This window comes from Lepidochelys kempii, chromosome 2 (genome assembly GCF_965140285.1).
Source record: "Lepidochelys kempii isolate rLepKem1 chromosome 2, rLepKem1.hap1, whole genome shotgun sequence".
Lineage (NCBI taxonomy): Eukaryota > Metazoa > Chordata > Testudines > Cheloniidae > Lepidochelys > Lepidochelys kempii.
In genome coordinates this window covers 228,528,848-228,540,720 of record NC_136381.1, presented here as the reverse complement: position 1 = coordinate 228,540,720, position 11,873 = coordinate 228,528,848, and positions in this window count along the sequence as shown.

The following is an 11,873-nucleotide window of genomic DNA, read 5'->3' as shown; positions in this document are numbered from 1 at the left end:
TCGTTCTGTCATCTGCTACCATTGAGAACAGTCTAGAGCCATCCTCTTTGGAACCCCCTTTCAGGTAGTTGAAAGCAGCTATCAAATCCCCCCTCATTCTTCTCTTCTGCAGGCTAAACAATCCCAGCTCCCTCAGCCTCTCCTCATAACTCATGTGTTCCAGTCCCCTAATCATTTTTGTTGCCCTTCGCTGGACTCTCTCCAATTTATCCACATCCTTCTTGAAGTGTGGGGCCCAAAACTGGACACAGTACTCCAGATGAGGCCTCACCAATGTCGAATAGAGGGGAACGATCACGTCCCTCGATCTGCTCGCTATGCCCCTACTTATACATCCCAAAATGCCATTGGCCTTCTTGGCAACAAGGGCACACTGCTGACTCATATCCAGCTTCTCGTCCACTGTCACCCCTAGGTCCTTTTCTGCAGAACTGCTGCCTAGCCATTCGGTCCCTAATCTGTAGCTGTGCATTGGGTTCTTCCGTCCTAAGTGCAGGACCCTGCACTTATCCTTATTGAACCTCATCAGATTCCTTTTGGCCCAATCTTCCAATTGGTCTAGGTCCTTCTGTATCCTATCCCTCCCCTCCAGCGTATCTACCACTCCTCCCAGTTTAGTATCATCCGCATTTCCCACACAATGCTTGCTGATGAAGAATGCAATGAAGAATCATAGGCTTGGGACAGCCTGCACTTTCACAAGCTTTGTAAATTTGTCCAACCAAACCTTTTTTTGAACCACACACATTTCTACCTCCATCGGCTGTAACACAGTTCAGTTGTTCCCATTGCAGGTTGTATTGAGAAAGTGACTTTTCAACTTCCTTGAAAAACCTCTTCACCTGTGGTTGTTCCCCAAAATGCACAGAAGCTAGTTCTTCTGTAACTTCAAAATTACTGCTGACCCTGCGAATAAACAACAGCAGCTGCGAAGTATCAGAAATATCGGTTGACTTGTCAAGTGTGAGGGAAAACCACTCACTTCTTAGCCTTTTCATTCAGCTGGAAAATTATTTACTGCCAATGTCTCGATTCTGTGAGCAACTGTGTTCGCCGAAAGACTAATGGTCTTAAATAAATCTACTTTTTCTGGGCATATTTCTTCGGCTGCTTGAATCACACATATTTTAACTAGCTCACCATCAGTAAATAGTTTTCCTCATTTTGCTAATAGGTGTGCCACTCAGAAGCTGGCTCTTATTGCAGCTTTGTTCTCGGTTTTCTTCTTCTTAAATATAAATTGTTGTGATGATAAGCCATGTTTCATGGATTCTAATTTATCTGTAGCTTTCCCGTAAATTGAGAGTAGTTCGACAAGTGCTTGGTTTCATAATGTCTACGAATGTTGTATTTTTAGCACTGCAATAGTTTTGTTACATATTAAACACAATGCTTTACTACCTGATTCGACAACGAAATAGCCCACACTCCATTGTTCTTTAAACACACGACATTCAGAATCAACCTTTCTCTTCTGTCCTTTTCCCGACATAATTGCCCCAATAGCAATGCACTTAAACACAACAAATATAAGTTTGTCACTAGTCTGACACACGCTAAGACAAAAACCGAGGGAAACAATGACTCATCACACATCTGCTTCCTTCCTGCTAGTAAACTACCCACTGTGTGCTCATCGGCTCTGCGATCCTGGCAGGAATGCAGTGATGTCATGAAGTTCTGCCACAGCTCTGGGGTTTCCGCTACTGGCCCCTGGCTAACCAGGGTTCTGCCACTGGCCTTACCCAGCGCTCGCTGCCAGCCTGGGTGAAGGAACCCAGGCTGGCAGCGGGCTGAGACCCCATCTGGCAGGAGCCCACAGTGGGAACCCCAGAGCAGCGGCAGGCAGGCTGAGCTGCTCAGCCCGCCGCTGCTCTGGGATTCCTGCCATGGGGTCCTGCCAGCCGGTGTCCCACCGCCCAATGCAGTGTTGGTTGGGGGGACCGGACAAATCGAAGCCACGGGTTGTAGTTTGGAGACCCCTGTCTTAGGACACCAAAAATCCAATCCTGTTCTTAAAAAAGGTAAATTTTTTTAAAACAAAAAAAGGAAGGAAAATTCATCTGGAACTCAGGCTTTTGCTATATTTTAAAAGAGCAATTCCAAAAAATTAAGCACCCAAAATAACTTTCTTGGGAGGTCATCTCAAAGGTTACAAGCAAACAAAAGCATCTGGGGTTAGCACAGTGGAGTCCACGAGCCTTAAAAAAAACAAACAGAAATAAACCTAATTGTGTCTTTCTAAATATTCCTAATTTACTTACATATTTGGGTTGTTAAAAGTAGTTCTAGATATGATCTGATGATTTTCATATCTGGTTCAAACTTTACAAAGCATTCCTGTTGCCCATCTCTTCAGCCCAGAGAAAACAGACAAAGGGAAAGTTTCTTTCCCAATTTTAAAATTTCTAGCCTTCCCATTGGCTCTTTTGGTCAGGTGCCCACTTTTTTTTCCCTTTACCTTGGGGACTTTTTAACCTTTTACAGGTAAAGCAAGTAGAAAACAGCTACCAAGAGGGATTTTACAGCTAACTGGCTGGGTGGGTGTCCATTAAAGGGAGCTATTCCCCCCCCCCCACACACGCACACTTTATTATCACAAGCCCAAAAACCTGCAACCCTCAACTCAACAAAACGTAAAGCCATTTTTAAAAAAAACAAGCCCAATTCTGCTTATTATATGCTGGCTTTTTATACCTGCCACCCATTCTCCCAAGCCTCTTTAGCCATCATCAGGCCCAAACAAGATCTCTAGTTTTTTCCAGGGTCACACTGTGTACACAGGCTCCTGCTTGGCTCCCTTGCCTCTCCCTTACTCTCTGTTCTTAGCTGTCCTCAGTTTCTATGTGATCTCTCTTCCCATTCTCATATTTCTACACAAAACATTACTCAGCCAAAAAGCTCCTGAGCAGGTTTACACACACCTGTTATCTTTTGGACTTATGTTTACAGATATATTAATTGAAGAATAAGTTCACACCTCTCTCAATGGGGTTTAAACTCAACCATAACAACGTTTCAACAGTATTTATCCTCACAACAGCTCTGAGAGATATAGACATGCTATTATTCCCATTTTGCAGATGGGGAACTGAGGTACAAAGAGGCTGTGACTTTCCCAAAGTCACACAGGAAGCCTGTGATGGAGCAGGGAGTCAAACTGAGCTCTCCCAATACTCTCGTTACTAATACCCAATACCTAACCACGGGGTCACCCTTCCTCTGCTGTGAAATAACTGTGTTCAGTAAAGGTGTTCTGGACTAATAAGCACATACTAGAAGTAGGAATTGCCTTCATCAGTTGCTAGCCCAATTTTCTCTCAAGCTTTTTGTACTCTCTGTCATGCTGCTCCTGATGCTCCCTATTAAAATTCACAAAAATCTATGACATTATCCTTCTTAGAATTCACCTGTGCCATGATAACTACAAATTATGTGACAAAGGATAGACAGTTGGTGTGCTCTGCCTGCTTTTTATTGTACTAAACATGATCATTTCCCTTTCATAGAGTTTAGGCCAGAAAGTACCATTAGATCATCTAGTCTGACCAGTACATCCCAGGCCATTACAGTTCACCCAGTTACCCCTATAGTAAGCCCAATGACTACTGAACTCTGCCACAGACAGAGAAGAGACCAAAGTACCACCCATGACTTGCAATAGCAGAGAATTGGATAGGTGAGAAATGCCTAAATGATCCTAACAAGCGAACCACACCCCATGCTACAGAACAAAGTGAACCCCTCCCTTCCCAACCCCAAACATGGCAATCAGTATGACCTTGTGTGTGAGAGAAAAACATACTATCAAGACATCTAGAAAGAGCACTGATCCTTCCCAGTCCCTGTCCCCTTTGCAGCTGTGGCCAATTTCCGATCTTTCAGAGGAAAGGATGAACAGAGTACTTCAAGCCAATTGTGCGTGAGGAGGAAAAAAATCCTTCCTGATCCCTACAGGTAACTAACTGAAGACCTGAAGGATGAGAACTGATTATATCATTATCTTAATGCAGAACTGCAAGTGTTATGAGCAGGTTGAGGGCAATGCAGGCAATCCTCTTCTTCCTGTGGTATTTGTAGGAAGGGGATGAACAGCAGGACTCAGATTCCAAGGCCAGAAGGGATCACTATGACCATCTGCTCCCGCTCACTCCCCATACACACACGCCATAGAATTTCTCCCAGAGGCTTGATTAAAGCAGTGGTTCTCAACAAGGGGTACATGTACCCTGGGGGTACATCAACTCATCTAGATATTTGTCTAGTTTTACAACAGGCTACATAAAAACCACTAACAAAGTCTGTAGAAACTACAATTTCATACAGACAAAATGAGAAAGTAAGCAATTTTTCAATAATAGTGTGTTGTGACACTTATATTTTTATATCTATTTTGTAAGCAAGTGGTTTAAGTGAGGTGAAACTTGAGGTACACAAGACAAATCAGATTCCCTAAAGGGGTAAAGGAGTCTGGAAAAGTTGAGAACCACTGGATTAAAGCATATCTTTTAAAAAGCTACCAAGATATCACTGTTCCCTTTTCTCCTTCCCTAATCTCATGTTTGTAGCCATATGTTATTTTGGTAATATACTAAAACTGTAACCTCTTTGGAGGAGGACTGTCTGTTATCACATGTGTGTAGAGAGCCTAGCACAATAAAGACCCAATCCCTGATTAGGGCCCCTAGGCATTACCTCATTACAAATAATATTAAATAACACAAATAATTATGGAAATAAATTGGAATTCTTAGATACTAATATTATTATTTATATCCAGTAGTGCAGTGAATCTGCATAGTTCTAAGGAATGGGTAAAATTTGCCAAACATTAAGCAAGAATCCTTATTGTGGAAAGAGTTATACCAGTATCCTACATGATTTTCCAGGTGACAACTATTCTTTTGTTTATATTGGCAAGCAATGGGACACTTTTATTCAAGATTTATCAGCTATAAAGTATTAATTACAGAGGTTTCAAAATTAATCCTAAAAACTCATTCCAGGCTGAAAATTAACGTACACATGTTAAGCCCACAGAAAGTTTTCTTCAGCAAAATGTATCAATGTAATGTGAGTGAGTTTTTAAAAATATGTTATGGTTCCACTGGATTTATGTAAGCAATTACATAAATCTTAACCTGCCAGGTGACTATGAATGCATGTGACCTTTAAACAAATGAACTTACATGCACCTGGGAGACGGGGATGGGAAATGAGAACAAATGAACTGATATGATCTGTCCTCTGTGTCGGAGATCAATTCACTTACAAACTTGTCGTTAGATTCTTATAAGAAGGCAAATTATTTAGAAGACATGATATCATGTTATCGGTCCTCAGGTACATCTCTGTGTTTAAAGTGTAAAAAACCCAAATCTTTAAAATATTTTGAAATATAAAGCCTCTGACCAGAGTGAAAATTAATTTAGACCAATCATTTTTTCTTAAAACAAACAAATTAAAAACCAATATATAACTACAATCCTACAGAAAGTCATAGTTTTGGATTGTATATAGGCCCCATTCTAGCCTGAAGTCAGTGGGACTACTTACATACTTAAAATGATGTGCTTAAGTTTTTGCTGCATAGGATCTTTAAAGCTAGATCCAAATCCCACTGAAGTAAATGAGAGACTTTCCATTGACTTCAATGGGAATAGGATCAGACCTTAAGATTGGGATGGCTTCTACACATTCAGCTCATTTCTAAAAGATGAATCTTATGATTTACAGTTGCCTTAAAATTCCTAGAATTAATTTGTTCATACATGGAAAATATGGATTTGCTTCAAATTTTAGATAATCTGCTTAATCCAGACTGTCTGGATTAAAAGAGTTTAAAGTTTCTCACAGCATTCCATTATTTTGTTGTAATACTTTCTCATTCCTTTAATAATAATAACACTAAATTAGTGAAATACAATAAAACTATCAGAATATCAATTAGAATAGCAGTTTCTACTAACTGCTTTGAATAGCATAGCCATAAAGAAAACTGAAGACCAAAACTCCATTCTAAATACATTTGATTGAGCCTAGAAGTGGAGACTGAACCATTTAAAACTTAGGTATTTGATATAGAACTTTGGCACAACAGGACATTTTATGTTGTAGCTCTGCAGAAGGCTAAGAATGAGTTATTTTCTTTCACCACAGTAGATTTGCTTCAAGTTTTAGATAGTCTGGATTAAGCAGACTGTCTCTTCATCTTCTCTGCTAGAGTTTCAGATGGTAATACTCACTGGAAATATTGAGAGACTTTTGTCTCACAGCTTCTGCTTTGGATCCATGTCCTTCCTAGCTGGTGCAGGCCAGTGAGGAAGTATTGGGTCCTTTGCTGGAGGACATTGTCAAAGCCTCTCAGAGCAGGAGGGCTGACTATTGCTTTGAAGTAAGAATTATTGCTGCCTTTGCCTCCTGACTCAGATCCTGAAACCTAATTTGGACTTTGACCCTTGGTATTGACCCTGGCTTGGAACCTGACTATGCACTCCTCTGCTACTCACAGCCTCAGGTTTGACCCTGCTCTGACCCTTAGTCCCGACTGCCCTTGTTGGGATCCTGACAATCTAAAGGGAATTCTCAGCTGGCCAGAATATGTCCACTTTGTGCTGTCTGAATACAATACTATATACTTAATATCAACCACAAGATATCAGCCTGATCCAGGAATCACTGGGTGAAATTTTATGCCCTATGTAATGTAGAAAGTCAAATTAGATGGTATTAATGGTCCATACCAGCCTTAAAAATCTTAGCTTCCAGCCTATGAAGGGTGAACAAGAGTAAAAAGTTGAAAAATTGTCATTAAATATGACTCTTAATAAACATTTCTTCAAAAAAAAAAAAGGAACTATTTTTGCATAGTCACTATTCAGAGTAGGACTGTACTTTAAATTAGATTCTTAATACTGTTGTAATGTAGGAATTAAAAAAAAGTTTAATTGTAAGTGCACTTCTCTTATTTTTAGTAGAGTTTCCTTAAATGTTCATCCAATAAGTACTAAAAACTTCCAGTCATCCTAGAATATATGGGGACACACTGTGTAAAGTGATTTACATCTTTCTAGGATTTAAAACAGGAAAACCAGCAGGTACTGTTCATAGAAATGTAGTATGTACCATGTTTGTAGGCATTTCTCTAAAACTCTGAAAAGATCTCTCAAACATTTATTATTTTTATGGTAACTTTTTCATAAAATGTATATTAGAAAAACACTAATGAAAGTGATTTTTTAAAGTACAAATTGGAAGCTATTCTCATTAAATCAGAAGAAAGAATAAATTTTATTTTCAGAGAACAAACTAAAATCTGTTTTTTTTTCTGGAGAAATGACGTCAGGTTACATAGTAATGTTTATCTTTTTGTGCAGTGTTTCTGTAGTTAATTAAAAAATGAACTTCTATGAACTCAATTCATTTTGTAAGAAGTTTATGACGGTACTAAAATAATATGGTACATACATCAAACTTTGACCTTGAATAAAAATATTCAGACTGTCTTCTCTCTTTACCACATATGGTATAACAGTAATTCTCTGACTAACATTTATAGTTTACAAAAGAAGTCCAATTGTGTATAAAAGTCAGCTGCTCAGCTTCCACCAATAACACTAAGTTTCAAACTTAGATTTCTTTTATTATAGCTTACAAGGCACTGACTCATTTGATATCCTAGGGGAATTCTTATTCCACTTAAGTAGTTAGGGTCTGACCTAAATCTGATGGCAATCAACAGGAGGCTTTACAATGATTTTGATGGGCATTGGATTTTAGGTCCTTATTCACTTGTGTGGAAATCTATTTTCCTAGCTACCTAATCTTATTATAAATCAAGGTGTTATTGTAATCCACACACTTCCTGGCACTAAGTGGCACTAAGATCACGAAGGCAGAGAGATAAAAATGAGTCTGCTCTATAGCCTTAGCTAACAGCAAGTTGGCTTTTAGTTCATGTGGTAGAGGCTCATGCACTAAGCTCCAGAGGTCTCTGGTTCAATCCCACCCACTGACCTCAAGTGTTAGATTATCACAATTGCCAACATCAACTCATTATCAGAACTATTTTGCAAAAAAGAAATCTGATGGACTGGAACTTAACTTGCAAGCAAATAAATCTTAAATGAAAAGATTCGTTTCAAAATTATACAAATGTTTTTAAGTACAAAAATAGGAGTTTCAGGTACTCTTTTTCCCTCACACACTATACATAAATATACAAATAATGTTTGTGATGGAATTAGCTCATAACTGATCTTGTTTGTCCTGTTGGCTAAAAGAACAGAAAATCATATTGCATCTACTTACCTTTATAATTAAATGACTAAACTATGCACTCTCAGGCTACAGTTTAAAAAGTTAATTTCACAGTTTACTATTTAATGAAAAGGTTATGATGGAATACCAATAATGAAAATGGTACTGCTTTCTGCACAACCAAGAACCATGAACACAACTATGAAACCAAGAGAAAAACTATTTTTCTAGTGGGATGAAATAAAATATTACTTTTCCTTGTAATTAGGTCTGTCAATTAATCACAGTTAATGTATGCAATTAACACAAAATAAATTAACAAGATTAAAAAAATAGTTGTGATTAATTATGGTTTTAATTGCACTGTTAAGGTATAATAGAATACCAATTTAAACTTATAAATATTTTGGATGTTTTTCTACATTTTCAAATATACTGATTTTGATTACAACACAGAATACAAAGCGTACTGTGCTCACTTTACATTTTTATTGCAAATATTTGCATTATAAAAAAAGAGTATTTTTCAATTCACCTCATACTACTAGTGCAGTGCAATATGTTCATCATGAAAGTGCAGCTTAAAAATGTAGATTTTAACATATCTGCACTCAAAAACAAAACAATGTAAAACTTTAGTGCCCCTACAAGTCAAAGCATGAAGGGGCATACAAATGTTTAGCATATCTGGCACATAAATACCTTGCAATGCCAGCTACAACCTGTTTTCACTTTCAGGTGACATTGTAAATAAGATGTGAACAGCATTATGTTCTGTAAATGTAAACAAATTTGTTTGTCTTAGCAATTGGCTGAACAAGAAGTAGGATTGAGTGTTCTTGTCTGAGGTGAATTGAAAAATACTATCTGTCTCATATTAAATAGCAAAACAGAAATAATTATGGGGTTAGGGTTAAATGTTAAGCTTGATAATGGCATCAGCTCCACCTATAACAGGATTGCATTTCCATCATTTGTCTCCGAGACACTATGTGCTTTGCACGTTTTTTCAAAATGCTTCCTTCTGTTTTAGGTTCTGTAAAAGATCCCAGATGAACAATGTAAGCCTTATGGGATGGAAAAGGTCATGTCTACATGTGTAAAATGCCATGGTAAAATGTACATTTATAATGCTATTCAAATAATAATCAAATTAAAAATAAATAATAGTGTAGGACACCTCTATGATATTCAGTGCTATGTCTCCCTACAGCACACTTGGTCTTAATTGACTAATAGGGATTCTGCTAATTTTGTATTCCATTCTTTCCAGGAGCTCTTGTTAAAGCCCTTCAGCACCACTCCTTGATTTTCTTTCTAACTTAGTAAACTTTTTAGCTGTGATATAATAATTTCTGCAGACACTTACTGCTTTAATTAATACTAAATCTGAGTCCTAATAAACAGTATTTCTCAAGTTTCTGTAAAACCACTGCCAGATTTTTTCTTTCAACAACATTCTCAAAGGTGTATGAGCTTAAAGCTCCAGTGCTTGTCCCGCTACCAAGAGAACAAAACAAAATCTTAAGATTCTGTGAACTTTCCCCTGACTTTGCAGCCATTAAACCAGAAATACCCATTTTAACTTTAATTTTTCAGCAAGGTTAACTAAGAAGCTTACCTTCATGGAAGAATTCCACTTCCTCCCCTCCCCCCACCCCGTTTTCTTTGAGGTCTATCCAAATCTGATGCTACGTTGAATTCAGGAGGTCGTACCTGAATATCATTTGACTTACATAAAAAGTAAAGGTGGGTGGGGTAAATCTTTTATTGGACCAACTTCTACTTGTGAAAGAGACAAGCTTTTGAGCTCCAAAGTTCATCTTCACCTCTTTGGAAGCTTGTCTCTTTCACCAACAGGAGTTGGTCCACTACAAAATATTACCACCTTATCTCTCATATCCTAGGACCAACATAACTACATCAACACTGCAAACAAAATATTTCAAAAGACACATACAGTATATTAAGTATTCTGTCAGGGAAATGTCATAGCACACATCTATGAAGAAATGAAAAAGAGAGGTTACGAAAAGAAAATAATGACAGGTTTCAGAGTAACAGCTGTGTTAGTCTGTATTTGCAAAAAGAAAAGGAGTACTTGTGGCACCTTAGAGACTAACCAATTTATTTGAGCATAAGCTTTCGTGAGCTACAGCTCACTTCATCGGATGCATACTGTGGAAAGTGCTACAGCTCACTTCATCGGATGCATACTGTGGAAAGTGTAAAAGATCTTCTACACTTTCCACAGTATGCATCCGATGAAGTGAGCTGTAGCTCACGAAAGCTTATGCTCAAATAAATTGGTTAGTCTCTAAGGTGCCACAAGTACTCCTTTTCTTTTTAAAAGAAAATAGAGATCAGCTTGGGCATTGCCTGGTTAAATGAGGCCACCATGTGGCAATTTAAAGACATGGCCACAGAGGGGAAATGTATTGATGGTTTTCTGTAAGATAACTAATTACAACAACAGATATGATTGATAGTTCAATAAATTAAATTATTAGAATAAAAATAAAGCCAGGAGGAATCATCGGACATTTACCATCTCAAATCAACAAACTACATCCTACTAAGCAAGAAGTCCGACCAGCCCAGTTCCAGAGGAGTCTATCCTCTCACTGGAACAGTATGGGTGATGGATTTGCCTTACAAACTGGGGTTGGTCATCTCTCTCAGTCTGGATCTCCTGACTCCATTTCTAATAATGGTTATGGGGTTATTTTTCTTCATGTTTTGTGATTTGAGGGTGGGGGGTAGTTGTCTCGTTGCCTTACTTATAGTAAATTTAACAACATACTGGTAATGCATTCAGTTTAAATTGCAGATGGTAAACATTAGGTGACATACCATGCAATGAGGGCAACATTTAAATTCTTATGGGCCTTTACACTGGATTTTAGATTTATTTGTCTATAATAGGTAGTGGAGCTGTTTCTTCTTATTTCCCACCCCTCATTTTTCTAGGAGACCCTCAGAGATATATCTTTCCTGTAGGACTCTTACATATGCTGCACAGTTGTATGTATATTTTAGCCTGGAAACCTTACTTAAAATGTATACAAGGTGTTCCCTTCCCCCCACCCCCACTCACTTTTTGCAGGTAAAGGGTTGGAAACAAGTCATTTATTCTGCTTTCAGCTTAGGGCAGGAGGGAAGTGTAGATTTAGGCTGCCTCTCTCTCTAACCTGATCTTTTGTCCAATTCTGCCTCAAGATTGTTGCTTTCTCACATCTTTGTCTTTTCTTACAATCCCCCGTTCTACCTCCTCTCAATTCTCTTATCCACTTAGTACTTAACTTATTGCTATTCATCTTCTTGTCTCCCTCTTCTCCACTGAAACTCCTTATGGACTCCCCTAGATATTCATTATCCTGTCTGTGCACCCTAACTATATCTGTGGATTTCAGTGGGTGCGAAAATGAGATATTTGTTTGGATGCTTCCCCATGAGTTCCTATTGTTAACTTACATGTGTTTCTTGGAATGTAAAAGAAATTGATAACCTTATAAAAAAGGGGGGAACTTTGTATCTCACTTAAGAAAGCTCATCTTCTATTCCTCCAGAAAACTTACCTCATTGAGTCTGAGGCTTTAAAAAGGCCGCATTGT